The sequence below is a fragment of the Ochlerotatus camptorhynchus genome, unplaced genomic scaffold, assembly GCF_037179485.1.
Source record: "Ochlerotatus camptorhynchus isolate MF236.1 unplaced genomic scaffold, CSIRO-AGI_Acam_v1.1 ptg000010l, whole genome shotgun sequence".
In the NCBI taxonomy this organism is placed as follows: Eukaryota; Metazoa; Arthropoda; class Insecta; order Diptera; family Culicidae; genus Ochlerotatus; species Ochlerotatus camptorhynchus.
In genome coordinates, this window is record NW_027040502.1 from 3,538,910 (window position 1) to 3,556,811 (window position 17,902).

A 17,902-nucleotide genomic window follows, 5' to 3' on the forward strand; every position below is an offset into this window, starting at 1 on the left:
CTATGTAATGAGTGTGCGTGAGTTTGGTATGTCCGACTCTCAATCGGGATAAGATCCTTTGATTTTTCCGCTTTTCCCTGTCGTTCCATTTCTCTATGTTTCCTTTCACTTTTCTCAAAAATAGTTCGGTTTCGTTTGACCACGTAATGTTCCAGGCATATTTTATAGATGACACTATGTGTTTTCGAATATCGCCGCCGGGAACTTTAGTCCTTTGTCGCTGACTGGTTCTACCGTAAGCTGCAAGTCTATCGGCTTCTTCGTTGCCGGTGATTCCCTTGTGTCCAGGAATCCAGCAGAATGTTACGTTGGGGTTGTTATGCATATCTATAGACTGTATCCAAGGGTGCCGCGATTTTCCACTTTCAATAGATTTCAGAGCACTAGCGGAATCGGTGAAAATCACTGCGGCGGTATTCAACGGGGATACTGATTCTAGGGCTATCTTCAATGCGGCTGTTTCTGCAGAGAAAATAGAACATCGGTTGGGTAGTCGGAGTGATATACTTATATCTGGACCATGTAGGCCAAAACCCACTCTGTTTCCGGCTTTTGAGCCATCTGTATATATTTTAATGTGGGATCCATAGTTTCTCGCAACAAGTGAATTAAATTCTGCTTGTATTTTCGATGGGGGATCAGCCGTTGAAAGTATGTGCTTAAGTCGCCAATCAATTCGGGGGATGGGGTCATTCCATCTGCGATCACTTACTCGCATCAATGGTAAGGCTGTTGCGAGTTGATTTCCAGTAAGAGTGTGGTACAGATTTTTAGCTACCGTAATTAAGAGGTTTTTAGAAGGTTTGGAATTTCGCTCATTGTAGAATATTGAGCGTTTACTAATAACGAGTGCAACCAGATAATCGAAAGGCAGGACTCCTGCCTCAGCGCACGCTGATTTTGATGGTGATGATGGAAGAAGACCAGAGGCTTCACGAACCATTTTGTTGTAAAATGGTGCAAGCGACTTAATCAATTGCGTGGAATTTAGGCATGTGATTTCTACACCATAGAAGATTTTTGCCAAAATTAAGCTGCTTCCCACGTTCATGATTGTGTTTCGATTACTGGTGGACTGGCATCTACCAATAGTTTGCAGTAAGCAAATTCTCTTTTTTAAATCAGCTCTTAGCTGTTCAAAGTGGTGATTAAGCGAAAGATGTCGATCGAGATACACGCCAAGTATTTTAACGACTTTTCGGTACGGGATGCGCACGTTGTTCACCGTGACTTCACGTGACCAAGGGATATGTCTATGGTTACATATATGGGAGATTGAGCATTTCTCTGCTGCCATTTCGAATCCGCTAGAGTTAGCCCATCTAGCAACTGCTCTAATAGCTGCTTGCAGTTTAATACGGACTCGGGTAGCATTTGTCCCTACAACGACTGAGACTATATCGTCTGCATACACGAATATATGAACATCTTTGGGAAGACATTTGAAGAGGGGATCCATGGCGATCAAGAACAGTGATACGGCCAAAACCGATCCTTGAGGGACTCCATTTTCCTCTATATGAGAGCACGACGACTGATTTCAGACAGCAACTTGGAAAGTACGATCGGACAAAAAGGATTGGATGAACTTTGGTAAGCTACCATTCAATCCCCATTCCTTAAGCTGGCGGAGAACGCCTTCACGCCACACCCGATTGTAAGCTTTTGAAAGATCGAGAGTCGCTATGTCGATGTGCATGTTTTCACTCATAGCTTGGTCGAGTGCACTTCCTAGGTCCGCCAAGTATGTTGATGGTCCACGACCGCGGCGAAAAGCATGTTGACCGGGATTCAGGAGGTTTTTTTCTTCAAGGTATGTTATCAAACGACGATTCACCATTCGTTCCATAATTTTTCCGTTGCAGCTAGTTAAGCTGATTGGTCGAAAATCACGTGATTCTTTCCATCTTGCTCCGGCTTTTGGAATTGGGATAACGGTACTATGTTTCCATTCTTCCGGGAAGAGTCCGGTGATCCAGAGCTGATTATAGCTGTTAAGAAGTTTTCGTTTCACATGAACAGGAAGTCTCTTTAGCATTGGGTATGCCACCAGGTCTGGGCCACAGGATTTTCCGTTGGCGTGGTCTAGAGCCCACAGTAGTTCTGACATAGAGAAAGTCGTGTTGTATGGTTCATTAGCGGTCGGTGAGGTGAGCGAAAAGTTTGTTGGATGTTGTTCTACTTTTGCTTTTTTGGCCAAAAAGGATTCTGAATACAAGACTGACGACGAAATAGAGCTGAAATATTTTCCAAGTTCATTGGCAATAAGCTCAGGGTCATCAGTTTGATTTGATCCAATAGTAAGTTGAAAACCGGAGAGGCGTCTTTTTCCTCTTAGTGCATTCAATCGCTGCCAGACTTCTTGAGTGGTTGACTGTGGGCTAATGCCATCGACGAATTGTTGCCACGAGGTCTGCTTAACGTTTCGTATTGTTGATCTACATTCTCTTCTTGCTGCTCGCCATTGTTCCATTTTTGATTTGCGGTTCGGGTCATCTGGTGTTGTACGCTTCCACGCTCGTAAAGCCTTCCGCCGTGATTTTATTGCTTTTTTAACCTCATCGTTCCACCACGAGACAGCAAGCTGCCCTGGTGTGCTTGAGGTTCTTGGTATGTGTTCCTTGGCCGTTGCGGTAATGATCTTTCCCAACTCCACGGCTGTGTATTCACGATCGATAAATATGCGGCTGTCGATATCTGCCTCGAAAGCTGACCAATTTGCACGATCGAATAACCAGCGTCGCCTTCGTCCTGTCCTTGGAGGGCTGTCATTTCCGAGAATATCGATAGGGTAATGATCGCTACCAGCTGGGTCGCGATGAACATGCCAACGGAGTTGACCGATAATACTACTCGAACATAGTGACAAATCTATAGCTGTGTTCCTCTGTCCACTGGTGTAGGTGTCGCTCCCATCGTTCAGAACTATGAGATCGTATTTTGCGCAGATACGAATGATAGCCGTACCTCTCGGGTCATCACGGGGTGATCCCCAAGCTACATGATGTGCATTGAAGTCGCCAAGAATCAGGAAAGGTGGTTCTAACTGGGATATTAAATGATCGAAGTCATGTTCCAGATTTGGGTAGGGTTGTACTGGAATATAAAGGCTGACGACTGTGCAGCGAATTCGTTGCTCAAGTCTAGTTGCCAGTGCAAGCATAGGTGTGTTTAGCGGTACGTCAACATGCTGTGCATCTACTTGTACAGCGAGGGCCGTTCCTTGGTATATGTTGCTACCGGTCAGCGTACGCCACGTATATCGGCCCCGGAGCAAAGAATCCAGATTACGTGTAGCGTGCGGTCGAAGGTGGTGTTCTTGTATGGCCACGACTGTTGGTGCATTATCGCCGTTGATCATGATGTCCAAGTCACTCAGGTTTCGGTATAAGCCATTGATATTCCACTGAAAAGCAATTCGGCGGCGATTTTCTGGTATTCCATCGAAGTATTGTGCGCATATACTGGAGATAATGGTAAAGGAGGTCTTCTATCTTGTGAAGAGATGTCAGATGTCCGGGACGCGTTCTTGTGAGGACTTGCTATGTCGGAGTTTCGGCAAGTTTGGATTTCTTCCGGGGTGGAGTTGTCGTGGTAAGATAGATTTAGATTGGTTTCTAAAAGGTGGCATTTTCGAGTAGGTTGCAATGGATAACAGCTTATTAGATGTTGAGAAATACTTGCCCTTGGAAAGGGGTGATCCACGTCGACTGCCGCCAGAGGCTCGTCGAGCAGACTCGGAACATCCCTGGTCAGGGTCGACGTGGAAGGCCTCGTGCTTGGCGAATCAGATGTTTCGGCAACAGTTCTGTTTGATTACGTGCAAAGTCGAGCTCTGTGGTGGTATTGTTGATCGTAAGTGGTTGAATAAGGTACAACTGCTATCAGCGGCACAGTTTTTGCCCTTGATGAGGGGCTGTCCACGTCGACTGCCGCCAGAGGCTCATCGAGCGGGCTCGGTACATCTCTGGTCAGGGTCGACGTAGAGAGCCTCGCGCTTGGCGAATTCGGTGTTTCTGCGACTGTTCCTTTTGACGACGTATCAGGTTCCACTTGCTGATTAGTCAGTTGATCATAGAAGGTAGAATTAGTCAATGCTGCGATTGGTAAAGATTTCCTTGAGAAAAAAAGTCGGAAGAATTTTTCCATCCAGTCCTGCTTCCTTTTCTGAGTGTTGACATCGATGATCGATACTCCGAGGATGAGTAATTGCTGGTGCTGAGATGCTTTGATGGGGTTCCAAATCATTTTGCACTTCTTGGTTCATTGTAGAGCGAGCTCTGTTTAGCCTGGCGTAGCTATGGTTTCGTTGGGTGTCCATTGTCTTGTCCGTGTGCATTGCAGGGTCTGTCATGTTGAAATACATTTTGATACAATTGGTCAAAGGTTGGGTCGGTAAATTTGTCACTCGTCCCAATCAATCGTATGTGTTTCAGCATCGGGTGGCAAAGAAGGACGCTTGACATGACTATGACTGGAATCTGTTAAAGCTATTTCCATCGCGTGTTTCCTGTTTTTGCTGCGCGTTCGCATATCGTACTCGTTGAATGAATTGTTCGCATTTTTCATCATGGTGCTACGTGTTGCTGGTGGGACATTGTTGGTTCGGTCTTTCCGCGACAGTCGTTGTGAATTCTGGCATGATCCTGACGAGTTTTCTGTTGAAGTCACTGGTTTCGATGGTGTTTCCTGCTGAGCTTTCCTTTGCGAATCGCTACGAGTCTGATTTCTGTCATTCAAGATAGTGTTGAGTTTAGATTTCAATGATTCCACTTCAGCACGCAATTCTGCGATAATTTTATCTTTTGTAGATTCAGCCTGATCTAGCCTTTTTTGTATTTTACTGGCCATGGTGCTTTTCGTAGTCTCCTCAAAATAAATTTTACGAGCTTCGGCGGTTGAAATTTTGCAGTCAACTTGCATACGGATAATGTTCCCTTCGTCCTTGTACTTCTGGCATGTACGTGAGGTGCACGAATGAGAGCCCTTACAATGTTTGCAGTAAGGTGCGTTCTTGCATTGTTCTCCATCTGCTAGGTCGTGTGTCTCAGAGCATTGCAGACAAATACTCGTTTGATCGCAAAATTTGCGGGGATGACCGTAAGAGCCACACTTAAAACAAATCATCGGTGCAGGGTAATAAGCACGCACAGGGACACGAAGCCTACCAAATAGTACAAATTTTGGAAGGATAGTTCCAGTAAATGTTAACACTATAAGTGGAGTGTTTCTTATAGCATTATTAATCCGCTTAGTAATACGCCGGACAGATTTTATACCTTGGGGCATAAGGTACTTTCGAAGCGAGTCATCATCAACGTCTGTAGAATCTGGTTCGTAGACCACTCCTTGCACGACGTTCAGCGTAGGGTGGGGGATTACTTCGACCGTGGTACCATCGGTGAGTTGGGTGATCTGGCACAATTTGTTGAACGCTGCCTTTGAGCTAGTGCGGAGTAAATAACGAGTTCCACGACCTTCCTTACTCATCGTTACTTTCGTTGCCTCATTCAAGCCTACCGCTAAATCTGTCGATGCACTGATGATGAAAGGATTGGGCAGCGGTATCTGCTTTTTGTTTATGCCGCTGCGGTATCCGAAGCAGTATCATCCAATTTGCGACGCATCAGTAGCACCATTGTTTGGCCTATCTCATCTGCACTTAGCATCCAGTCTGGTAGTCTTGTTGCTCCTACTGTCCCCCCGGGGTCACCTGGTTGACCCCCTGAGGAGCCAGATTGATTCCCGGCCATCAGGCCAGGATGCTAAGATAACCTAGCACACAGTTGATTTTTCTTCTCCGACACTTCACTATTCCGATAGGTACCGTTTTCGGTATTGACTTCGACTCGGGCTATCAACAGTATACGATATGCACTATTCACAGAACAATGGTAGGCAAACTAAACAAACGAAGCCACGCTTGTTTGTGGTTCACACTCTCAGCAATAATGTTTTTGGGGTTTTTAAGTATTATTTTGCACTAATAGTCACATATATTTGGCAGTAATCGTTCGGCGATCCGTATATCACTACTTGGTCCAACTTTTAGATATATATTCGAAGAGTTAGTCAGAAAAAATAGTGAAAAAAGACTAAGCACCACAGAGACGCGTATTGACGATTATAGTATCCCGAACTCGATTGAGAAGTAAAATAAAAATACTTTGAATATTACAAAATTGCTGATGTAAATCCTGAAAAGTTACAGCGAATGAATTATTTTTTTAAGGGAACAAAAATCACGATTTTCTATATCTTTATAAGGTACTGTATATTCCTGAAATTTTCTTGAAGTTTATTTGTATATTTGTATATTGAAAACTTCAACTGACAATAATTGTCTAAATGAATAAAAATTAAACTAAATAGTTACGGCAACGGTATGGAAAAGGCCAAGTAACCGATGACAAAACACGTCAGCTGATACATTGAAGTCGAACATATAAAAAAAGTTGTTGAATTGTCGGCTGATTGCTCGTGTATAATTTCGGCGCCGTGGTTCCACAAACAGAAAGTCGCGTTGACAAAGAGGCCTCTCAGGGGGTACACGACGTTAGGCATACGGACGTTAGGCATAACGTACGATAGGCATAATGGACGTTGGGCATAAAGGACGTTAGGCATAATGGATGTTAGGCTTATGGATATTAGGCATAATCTACCCGATGAATTCCAGTAGGATGATAATTTGGACCGTCTATTGATTGCTGACTTCGGTGACAATAATGAAAGAGCCTTAATTTTTGGAACTCATGAAAACTTGCGACGTCTTGTACAGGCAAAGTGTTTGGTTGCAAATGGTACGTTTGCCACAGTTCCTTGTTTGTTTCGGCAACTCGTCACTGTTCATGGAAGTATCGCTCCCTCACATCAGCAGACGGTTCCGCTAGTTTTCATTCTGATGACAACAAAAACAGAAAAGTTGTATCGAAAAGTATGGCAGGAAATCCTGGAAGCAGCAGGTATGTTTTTTTTTTGTTATTGATTGAAACACCACAGAATTCACCATTCTTTATTTCATGAGCTGTTCTTTGAGGAAAACCTTTTCTTCTTTGACTTTTGTAATATGTGTGTAAGAATATATTACAACAAATGTGTGATTTTTTTATTTCTAGATGCGATTTATTTCAAGATATAGCTCAAAACTAAGCTGAGTTTTCATTGTAAGATTACTTAACCACTATCGCTACTAATCATGGATCTAAGTAAATATGTAGATACGTCACTTATGATATGATAAATAATGGATTCCAAACTGTGCTTATTAAATAAACTATGTTCGTTTAACTTGTATCATTTTTTATTCAACGCTAAGCCAAATTTAAGCATTGTTTGCCATGCTCGAAACAGGTTTCTAGAGTTGCACAGCAGCATGGTATTTTATGCCTAACGTCCGTATGCCTCGATTTTTTTGTGATAAGAAATAATGTTACATTTTTCGATGCTTAGACTCATCAAATTTCTTGAGCACCAGTCAGCAAAAATACCTTACATATTCTGGAGATCCCAACAGTCCGAGAGACTTTTAATAATGTTGTAGATTTTCGTATCGTCTGCATAGAAAACGTGGCATCCTGATGGTATCAGATAGGCCAACGTCGTTTGAAAAGATCGAAAACAGTAGCGGTTCTAGGTTACTGCCTTGCGGAACTCCCTAGTTGTTTGAGAAAACATCCGATTCCGACGCGCCAATCTTAACTCGTACATAGCGATTCACCCAGTAAGATCTGAACCAATCCACAGCCGTTGACGAGACGCCAGGTATCTACAGCTTTACAAGCAAGCAAGATATTATGATCCACCGTGTCAAATGCAGCTTTTAGATCCCTATACGCAGCATCGACTTGCCATCCTGAATCCATGCTTCGCAAACAGTTAGAAGTAAACTGCACCAGGTTCGTGGCCGTGTTGTTCTATATCGATATAATTTTTGCAACACGCGAACAGAGCATCATTTATTATAATCTCGAACAGTTTTGAGCAGGAATACAGGGAGGTGATTCCACGATAATTTGCGACATTCCGTTTATCTCCTCTTTTGTAGACTGGAAACAGATAAGAAAGTTTCCAGCGGCAGGGGAACTCACATTGCTTTGCCGAGAGATTGAATACACGCTTATTCTGGTCAACTCAAAATTGAGTCGAATGTACTCATCTCAGCGGCAAGTAGGGCTACTCAAAATTGAGTAGCCTTACGTTGACTCACTTTTGAGTAAACGACGTTCTCACGTGGACTGATTCAAATCCACTCAGCGATATTTTCAGTTGCGGGGGGTTTTTGTTTTGATTTTATTTAAGGAAATGAAAATTGTCTGCTCCGGATTCATTCTACCGGAGCAGAAAATGGTTCAACACCATTTTCCTAAGCAATTTCTACTTACCTGAAGGAATTTCCGCCCGTTTTGAGTGAAACATTCACCCGTTTTCTAGGACGTTTCCTCCAACATGGTTGACATTTTTATTCTAAGTCCAGGATTTTGCTGACTGAGTGACTTTTACTCAGTTTGACATTTCTCGTTTACTCAGTTTTTGACAACTCGATACATCGGACGAAAGTGTGTACGTTCGACGCACCCGGTGAGTAAACTGAAGTTAGCGTGTAGCCTCGCAAGTGGAAGGCAGTGATTGACTAACGTTTTAGAACCGTCAAGTCCGGCGGCAAATGAGTGCTTCAGTTTGCGTGTTGCGGCTATCACCATGTCTTCTGAAATGCGAGGGCCGAGGAATATCGAAACTAAACACATCACCTGGCATCCCAACAGTAGCATCCAGCACGAAGCGGAGAAATCGTGGAACACTTGCCTGAAATGACGAGCAAACAAGTCGCCTTTTTCTCTTTCGCTATTAGCCGAGTCATTCCCGAGAAACATGGAACAAGGCAACCCGGATTCCTTCCGTTTGGAGTTGACAAACGACCAAAAACTTTTCGGATTCGTGCGGGGGTTCGCTTCCGTGCGTCTCACGTGTCGATTATAGAGAAAATGATTTTAATTTAGATAGGGTTAACTACCCCATTTCCGGCCTATTAAGCACAACCCGCACTTAGTCTTTCATAATCTAGCGCAGTTTAGCACCAAACGGAGTGTTATTATCACTGATGGCTTCCAAATTTATTTACCTTTCCTTACGTACCGATAACGATTTGATAAAGAGAAACCAATCGTTGAGATATTGTCAAAAGTCTAACACTGTTTCTTGACGCCAAACTCGGCCTACGGATTCTAAACTCGGCCTAACGCATTGAAACGCCAATGAATTCACTTCGGCCTATCGGATGAAGATAAAAATTGATTCGGTCGGAGTGCTTCTTTTGATTTTGGGAATAATCGATGCAAACCTTCATATCACGCGTTCTCATTGACTTCGTTCGGTAGCTTATTAACTACACACAAACAAACAAAATTGTATCAATAAAAAAAAAGCATTTTTAAATTGAAAGTGTCCCTAAATTCCTTGTTTCAACAATGCACATATTCGAAATAAAAGTCAGTTTTTCAAATTGAAAGTTTTTCTTTCGCTTTTGACCCGTGATTTTAAAAGTGCATAGTTTTAAAACAAAAGTTGTACAACTGTCAAAAATACCCCTTTATCGATGTTTTTACTGGCTGCACTGAAATCTCATTTGCCGCCTTTTCTGTTAGTCTGGCTGCTGTGAATATGACATCCAGCTCAGAAGTAGCAACTCGAGTGATTCTTCCCATTCAGCATCCTTTATTCGATAGATATTCCGGCATTATTTGCTGGATCTAGGAAGTGATCCAAGTGCAATTGACATTCCAAATGGTAAGTTCGATATTTTCAATACTATAGTTTCAGATTTTTAGATTCTTTTTTATATCAGACTACGCAATTTGCCAGGACGACCTGTTGAAGGATTAAGCCCTACGGAAGCGCTACGCAACCTCTGCCTTCAATGTAAAAGTTGGCCATCTAGCAGCAAGAGTAATTTTTATATCTTTCGTTGCATAACGTTAAATTAATATTGTAAACCAGAATAAAAATAAATAAATAATTTTTGAGCATTTTTGCTTGAAATCCAAACGATTGTTTAGAATATAAAATGAAAAATTAAGTAATTTTGTTAAAAATCTTCGTTATCAATTTCAAAATATTGTGTCCTTCTATTCAAAATAGCACTTATTGTTTTAATAATATCTCATGTTCAATCCAAAAGTTTGTTTTGAAATAACATGAATCCGTTTTTATTTCCAACACTGCCAAACTTTTCATTTGACAGTAGTACAATTAATTTTGATAGTTTCAACTTTTAAAAGCAGTGAGCAGGCAACTTTTGATTTGACGGTTGACTGATTTTCGTATTGAAAGCTTACCGCTTTCTACCAAAAAGAACCAACGCAAACTTTTAATTCTACCAACGGATTTTTTAATTTTAGCAATGATTATTTTTTGTGTGTAGAGTATCGTACGTTGTTAACTCTGAAATCATGGATTTATTTGAAGTTTTCTGCTCGATAGACCCAAAATGGGCGATTAGGCCGAAGTAGTTCGCTACCCTAACTACGACTTGCAAAATTGAACAGTCGTTTGTAGTATAGCGAGCGAGAGTTACAATACTTTCGGAGGGCAGCAGAGCATTGACGTTTTAGCACAGACTTTTGCGGAGATCGTCGTGCTGGGACAATGATCAGCATCTAGATCAATCAGTGGCTCGACCTAAAGAGCCTGAATTTATAAAGAGACGACATCTTATCCATTTGACATTAAGGCTCTTTAGCTCGACCGACAAGGAAACAGAAGTGCCCGGTAATGCGGAATCATTTGCCAGAACAAGATCTAGCAAACGTCCATTTCGGTTCGGAAAAGTATTCGCTTGTGTGACCCCGTGAATCACTTCAAAAATGTTCGCTAGCACTTCTAAAAGATTGAAATCACTTCAGAAATGCTTAGAAGCACTGCGAAAATGTTCTGAATCACTTCATAACAAATCGTTATCATTTCTAAAAGAAGTGAATCATTCAAGCGTAACTATTCAAATCGACGTATCTGCTTTTGTAAACAATTACTTCAGTGAACAATTTGTCTTAACTGCTACCTCACCCACGCAAACAAACACCATCATCAGGTAGGGGAATCTTTCCCCTACTAGCTGGTGTTGTTAGTTTCTTTGAGTGAGCTAGTAGTTGTCACAAATCGTCGATTGAAGTGATTGTTTATAAAATCAGATACGTCGATTTGAATAGTTACGCTTGAATTACAGATATATTCAGAACAACTTCGGATGGTACTGCATCACTTCAGACATGTTCTAAATCACTTCGGAAACTGCAGAATTACTTCAGAAATGATCGGCATCGCTTCGAAAAGTACTGAAACACTTCGGAAATCTGAATCATTACAGATATATTCGGAATCCCTTCGGAAGGTGCTTCCAAACATTTCTGAACGGATTAATTTCTTCTAGAAGTGATTGCGGATGCTTATGAAGTGGTTTAGAGCTATTCGAAGTGATTTCAATCCTTTCTGAAGTAATTCAATACTTCCTGAAGTGATTATGAACATTTATTAAGTGAGTCAGTACTTTCTGAAGTAATTCCGATCGTTTCCGAAGTAATTCAGTACTTCCCAAGGTGATTCAGAATTTTTCAAAAGTAAGTCAGTGCAACCCGAAGCAATTTAAAACATTTCTGAAGTTGGCAGCGTTTTTATTGTGTTTGCATTTTTGTTGTATTCAACCGTTAAATCACTTCGCCACTTGCTGAATTACATTTCATAAATTGGGAATCACTTCGTAAAATACTGAATCACTACAAAAAATCGGGATCGCTTCTAAAAGATCTGAATCACTTCGGCAAGTATTGAATCACTTCAAACAATTCTCAATCACTTCGGAAAGTACTGAATCAATTTATAAAAAATTTCATCTCACTTCTCGGAGAACTGAATCACCCCAGAAATATTTGGAGAAGTGGCCGAATAGCTACAAATAACTTTGCCGGTCAAATTCTTGCGAATAAATTGGGTTCTTTAATTTTGAAAAATATATCGTTTTTAATATATCATCTGAAAGAGCTTCGTTTTCTGAGCAGAGCGATATTTTTTTCGAACCCACACACTTTCATCTCGATTTTTAAATCAAGATTTAAAGCAAAATAATAACTTCACTGTTTGACACTAAACTGACAGCTCTGACACCTCGCTCCCATGCAAATTGACAGCGAGGGGCGCTAATAAGGTGATTTTTGCAAATGTACTTATTTAAAATAGTTCCAGTGTACCAAAATTGATGAAATTTTGGGTTTGGATTCCATTTTTAATGCAGATTACGAATATGCATTTATCTCAATACCCTTAAAGAACCCAATTGCTACACCGGAACTTTCTACGTATGAAGGATGACTGAAAGTAAATTGGTGCCCCTCTTGCACCGGCGCGGTAGCTAGAGGCATGTTGGGAATCGAAAATCTTTGACAGTGGCTTGTTTACACTTCTATAGAAAACAACTGGTGCAAGTTTGATCAAAGTAGTCGACCTGAAAAATCCGTAGTGCTCCGTTTCCAAGCAGGCTAAAGTGCTGAAGATGCCGAAAACAACAGTTTGTCGAGTGGTCAAAACTTACAAGGAAACCTTGAGTGTTGAAAGGAATCAGCGGACCTCCGAAAAAACTGGAACCAGGGATCGTCAGCTGCGCAGCAAGGTGGTGAGGTACGTTAAAGCCAACCCCGGTATTTCAATCCGAAATGTGGCCAGAAGGTACAACGCCAACTTTCAAACGGTGCGGAACATCCTTGTCAAGAAAGGCTACAAGTCTTACAAAGCCAATAAACATGAAGCAGAATTCGGTGACCAAAAAGCGTGCAAGGCTTTTGTACGACCGTGTTTTGACGAAACATACGTCAAACTCGATTGTAAGCAGCTTCCCGGCCAAAAGTTCTACATCGCAACTGGACGTGGGGATGTGCTGGGAAGATTCAAGTTCGTGTTTGCCGACAAGTTCGCGAAGAAGGCCATGATTTGACAAGCGATTTGCAGTTGTGGCCTCAAAATGGAACCATTCGTCATATCCTCGATGATGACATCCCAAGTTTACATCGAAGAATGCCTGAAAAGCGTGTATTGCCGTTCATCCGCAAACATAGGGGTAAAGTCATCTTTTGGCCCGATTTGGCTGCCAACAAAATCGATTTTGTCCCCAAGCTAATGGATCCTCCGGATTGCCCAGAATTTCGACCAATCGAAAAATACTGGGCAATTTCAAAGCAGCGACTTCGACGAAGCGGCGGGGCATTCAAGGACATCTAGCAAATGCGGACAAAATGGAAGAAATGCGCTGGTTCCGTGTCCGTTTGCACTGTGTGAGCGCTGATGGGCAGTTTTAGAGAAAATTGTAAACTAATTCGGTCGCTCCTCCAACAAAAATCCAGCATGGCTGCATCATGAATTTGACACATTTGAACACTCACGGCTTACACGCTATTCTGAATCTACCCAGTGACTGGGTGGATGGCACCCATTCTTTTATCCAGTAAGGAGTTGTCAAAACCTGGATGAACTAGTTTTGTTATGACAAGTAGAATCCACCCAGATTCAGGGTTAATAGTGCTAATCGATATTTTCCCAAAGTAAAAGATGGCGCAGGTATAAAAGGGAGATTGTTGCGCTACTAGTGAAAGTTTTAATTCTCAAAATATATAAATCTGATTCTAAAAAAAATACAGATATGGAACTGTTTTCATGGCGATGGTTACCAGCAACTATAGTTAGTAAGTATATTGTTAGTTTCTGGACTTTGAACATTCTCCTAATTCTAAGTTATCGAGATATTCTGCGACGCTTTTCTCGATGCCAAATGTTTGTTGTCGTTCCTAATTTAGAGAACTCATTTGAAATCAAATCTCAATAAATGATTGGCATTTGTAACGGTATTGTTTTTTTGAGTATTTCAATGTCGTATTCCGTAGTTATATATTTTTCCGACAATACGAGCTGAACAATCAATAATAGGCTAGAAGAGCTAGTCAGGTGTATTGTCGCTATATTCATAGTCTGGCGGATAGAATTTCGATCTATCAAAAGGCGGAACCAATTCAATATATTGTAGACCAACAATTGAAAAGGTACTATCAACTTTTTAAAACAAAACGTTGATTATTCTTTCCTCACCTATCGAACACAAATCATCGGCATCACCGTATAGGGGAAACAACCCAAAGATGGTGTAACTTTACGTAGGCGAACCTTGGGTCAGGAGAAAAGGGTTTTCGAAGTTTTGTACGCAATAGCTGATGTGCTCTTTTCTGTTGTTGGTCATGATTTGCTCGATTGGTTCCGCTATTTGACAGCTCAGTTGGTTCCCGAGATTCTATCGGCCAGACTATGAATATAGCGGCTATAGTCGGGTGAGGTTATGTTTGATAGAGCTACTGCAGTGGTCATATCAACTAATTTCTATTAAAATGGGTTAAGTCTACCCTGTTATTAAATGTCAACATCTGAGTAACCGTTACCCAGTTTCTGTGGCAGGTACGTTTACCCAGATTTGGGTAGATTCAGTTTTGACCGATCTGGGTGGATTCTACCCAAATGTGGGTAATTTTGAAATAGCGTGTACAATGTATAGGGGTTACTCAAAATAATTAGGATAGGCAAATTTTTTGTCAACTTTGGAGTGTTGTAACTTCGTCAAATATGATCCGATTTTAAATCTTCTAAGAGCATTTGACTGGAAAACTAATATTGTTCTACGGTGTGGCCACGAAAATAATCCTGGTCACCGGATACCGGAGATATTCCGGGTTTTCGGAGGGCTTGTCTAACTTGCTAAATTTTTGGTGAAATTTTATATATGATGCTGGTTAAATATATATATTTTTAGTAGATACAACGAAAGAAGAACCATTTTTAAGCAAATCATATGCCAAGAACTAAAATCGGCCTAAATTCAACCGAGATATTCCCTGGAATCGGTTCTGGTGAAGGGTTCTGAATGCGGGCAGATATTTTAATCACTTAAAACATGCCGTGCGACAGCTCTTTCTTTATGGTTTCTCGTCAATAGACTTTCGATAAACTTTAAATGCATCATTGACCACATTGGCCACTCTCGGAACATCCAGTATGCCCCCGGGGGAACCTGGACCAGGGGAAAATTGCATGTTTACACCAAAACATGCCGTGCGACAGCTCATTCTTCATTGTTTTTCATGAATATGCTTTCCATAAACTTCAAATGAATTATTGACCACATTGGCCGCTCTTGGTATCACGGGATACCCCCGAGGGATCATGTAGCAGGGGTCAATTGCGTTTTTACACCAATACATGCCATGCGACAGCTTTTTCTGCAAGCTTTTTCATGAGTAGACTTTTGATAGACTTTAAATGGATTAGTGACCACATTGGCCGTTCTCGGGACCTCCGGTATGGCCCCGGGGGACCGGGAGCTGAGAACAATTGCAGTTTTACACCAAAACATGCCGTGCGACAGCTCATTCTTCATGGTTTTTCATGAATAGGCATTCATTAAACTTCAAATGGATCAGTGACCACATTGGCTGCTCTCGGAATCACGGGATTCCCCCCGGGGGAACCTGTAGTAGGGGGCAATTGCGTTTTAACTCAAAAACATGCCGTGCGATAGCTCTTTCTTCATGGATTTTCATGAATATGCTTTCTATAGACTTAAAGTGAATCATTGACCACATTGGCCGCTCTTAGAACCACTGGATACCCCGGGGGAACCTGTAGCAGAGGACAATTGCGTTTTTACACCAAAACATGCCGTGCGACAGCTCATTCTTCATGGTTTTTCATGAATAGGCATTCATTAAACTTCAAATGGATCAGTGACCACAAGAATATTCTTTTTATAGACTTAAAGTGAACCATTTACCACATTGACCGCTCTCGAAACCACTGGGATGCCCCGAGAGAACCTGTAGCAGGGGACAATTTCGTTTTATCTCAAAACCGTGCCGTGCGACAGCTTTTTCTTCATGGATTTACATGAATATTCTTTCTATAGACTTAAAGTGAATCATTGACCACATTGGCCACTCTCGGAACCACTGGATGCCCCCGGGGGAACCTGCAGCAGGGGAAAATTGCGTTTTTACTCAAAAACATGCCGTGCGACAGCTCTTTCTTCATGGATTTTCATGAATATACTTTCTATAGAATTGAAGTGGATCATTGACCACATTGACCTTTCCTGGGATGACCACATTGACTGGAATGCCCTGGGGGGAACCTGTAGTGCGGAACACGACGAGAACTTTACACACCTGCCATGGCCAGCACTTTGGTCGACGTTGTAAGCTCGGTTTCGAAGCGTTTTTCCTCCTCCATCGTCGTTGAAAACGCTTGTCCATCTTTTGATCCAAGAATGGTACAACATTCCACTAGAAGCCATCCAAAAACTTTATGAATAAATTCCCAGACGAATCCAAGCTGTTATTGAAGCAAATGGTGGTCCAAAATCATATTAGAGATGTTCCTACAATTTTAAATGCCATTCTTAATTTATAAATAATAATTCATTAATAATACATAGCTTTGCAAATAGCAAATAGCTTTGGAACCCAGATTGAAAGCGCAACTTTTCAAATAAGAATGGTTTATTCGCACTGTCACTATTGTTTATGTTTATTTTTAAATGCAGGAAATGGCACTAACTGATGGTTACTAGCGAGCATAAAAGCGCTGGCGAACATCTCCAGAGCTGACGTCGACAGTCATTTTGTTCATTAAAGAGTTGTTGTTGTGCTCTTGCTACACCTTACATTAATACAAGAGAGAGACTTTTATTGGCCTACAACCAGAGTTTAAAGACCTACTCTCCCTATCCGCTGCTAGTAGTCAATGATCAATTTCAAGACTTCAGATAGTTCGAGCTGTCGAACGGCATTGTGAAGTGAAAATACAATTTTCCTCTTACATGTTATCCTGGGGCATCTGCTGGTTTCAGAATGAGCTCCCCAATGGCATTGTTTTGTGTAAAAATGTGATTGCATCCTACTACAGGTTCCCCCCAGGGTATTACAGTGACTCCGGAAAGGTCAATGTGGTCAATGATCCACTTCAATTCTATAGGAAGCATATTCATGAAAATCCATGAAGAAAGAACTATCGCACGGCATGTTTTTGAGTTGAAACGCAATTGCCCCCTGCTACAGGTTTCCCCCAGGGGTATCCCGTGATTCCGAGTGCAGCCAATGTGGTCACTGATCCATTTGAAGTTTAATGAATGCCTATTCACGAAAAACCATGAAGAATGAGCTGTCGCACGGCATGTTTTGGTGTAAAAATGCAATTGTCCTCTGCTCCAGGTTCCCCTGGGGGCATACTGGATGTTCCGAGAGTGGCCAATGTGGTCAATGATGCATTTAAATTTATCGAAAGTCTACTGACGAGAAACCATGAAGAAAGAGCTGTCGCACGGCATGTTTTGAGTGATTAAAATATCTTCCCGCATTCAGAACCCTTCACCAGAACCGATTCCAGGGAAATGGCCATATCTCGGTTAAATTTAGGCCGATTTTATATTCGCTAAAGAAATGGTTCTTCTTTCGTTGTATCTACTAAAAATATATTTATTTAACCAGCATCATATATAAAATTTCACCAAAAATTTAGCAAGTTAGACAAGCCCTCCGGAAACCCGGAATATCTCCGGTATCCGGTGACCAGGATTATTTTCGTGGCTACAATATTAGTTTTACAGTCAAATGTTCTTGGAAGATTTAAAATCGGATCATATTTGACGAAGTTACAACACTCCAAAGTTGACCAAAAATTTGCTTATCCTAGTTATTTTGAGTAACCCCTGTACATATACCATACTAACTCATTATATAATAAAGATCAACTGGAGTAGGCCGAAGTGCTGTCATCAGAATCGTTAAAATAAATAGTGCAGAAGGGAACATTTGTTTTTCACACC

At 41.5% G+C, this 17,902-nt stretch overlaps 1 protein-coding gene across 1 annotated transcript in view; it reads left to right on the plus strand.

The window, feature by feature from the left end:
• Positions 1-17,902, plus strand: part of LOC135699958 (synaptic vesicle glycoprotein 2B-like) — an 83,583-nt gene that overhangs the window by 62,184 nt on the left and 3,497 nt on the right. The gene's annotated exons all lie outside the window — the stretch shown is intronic.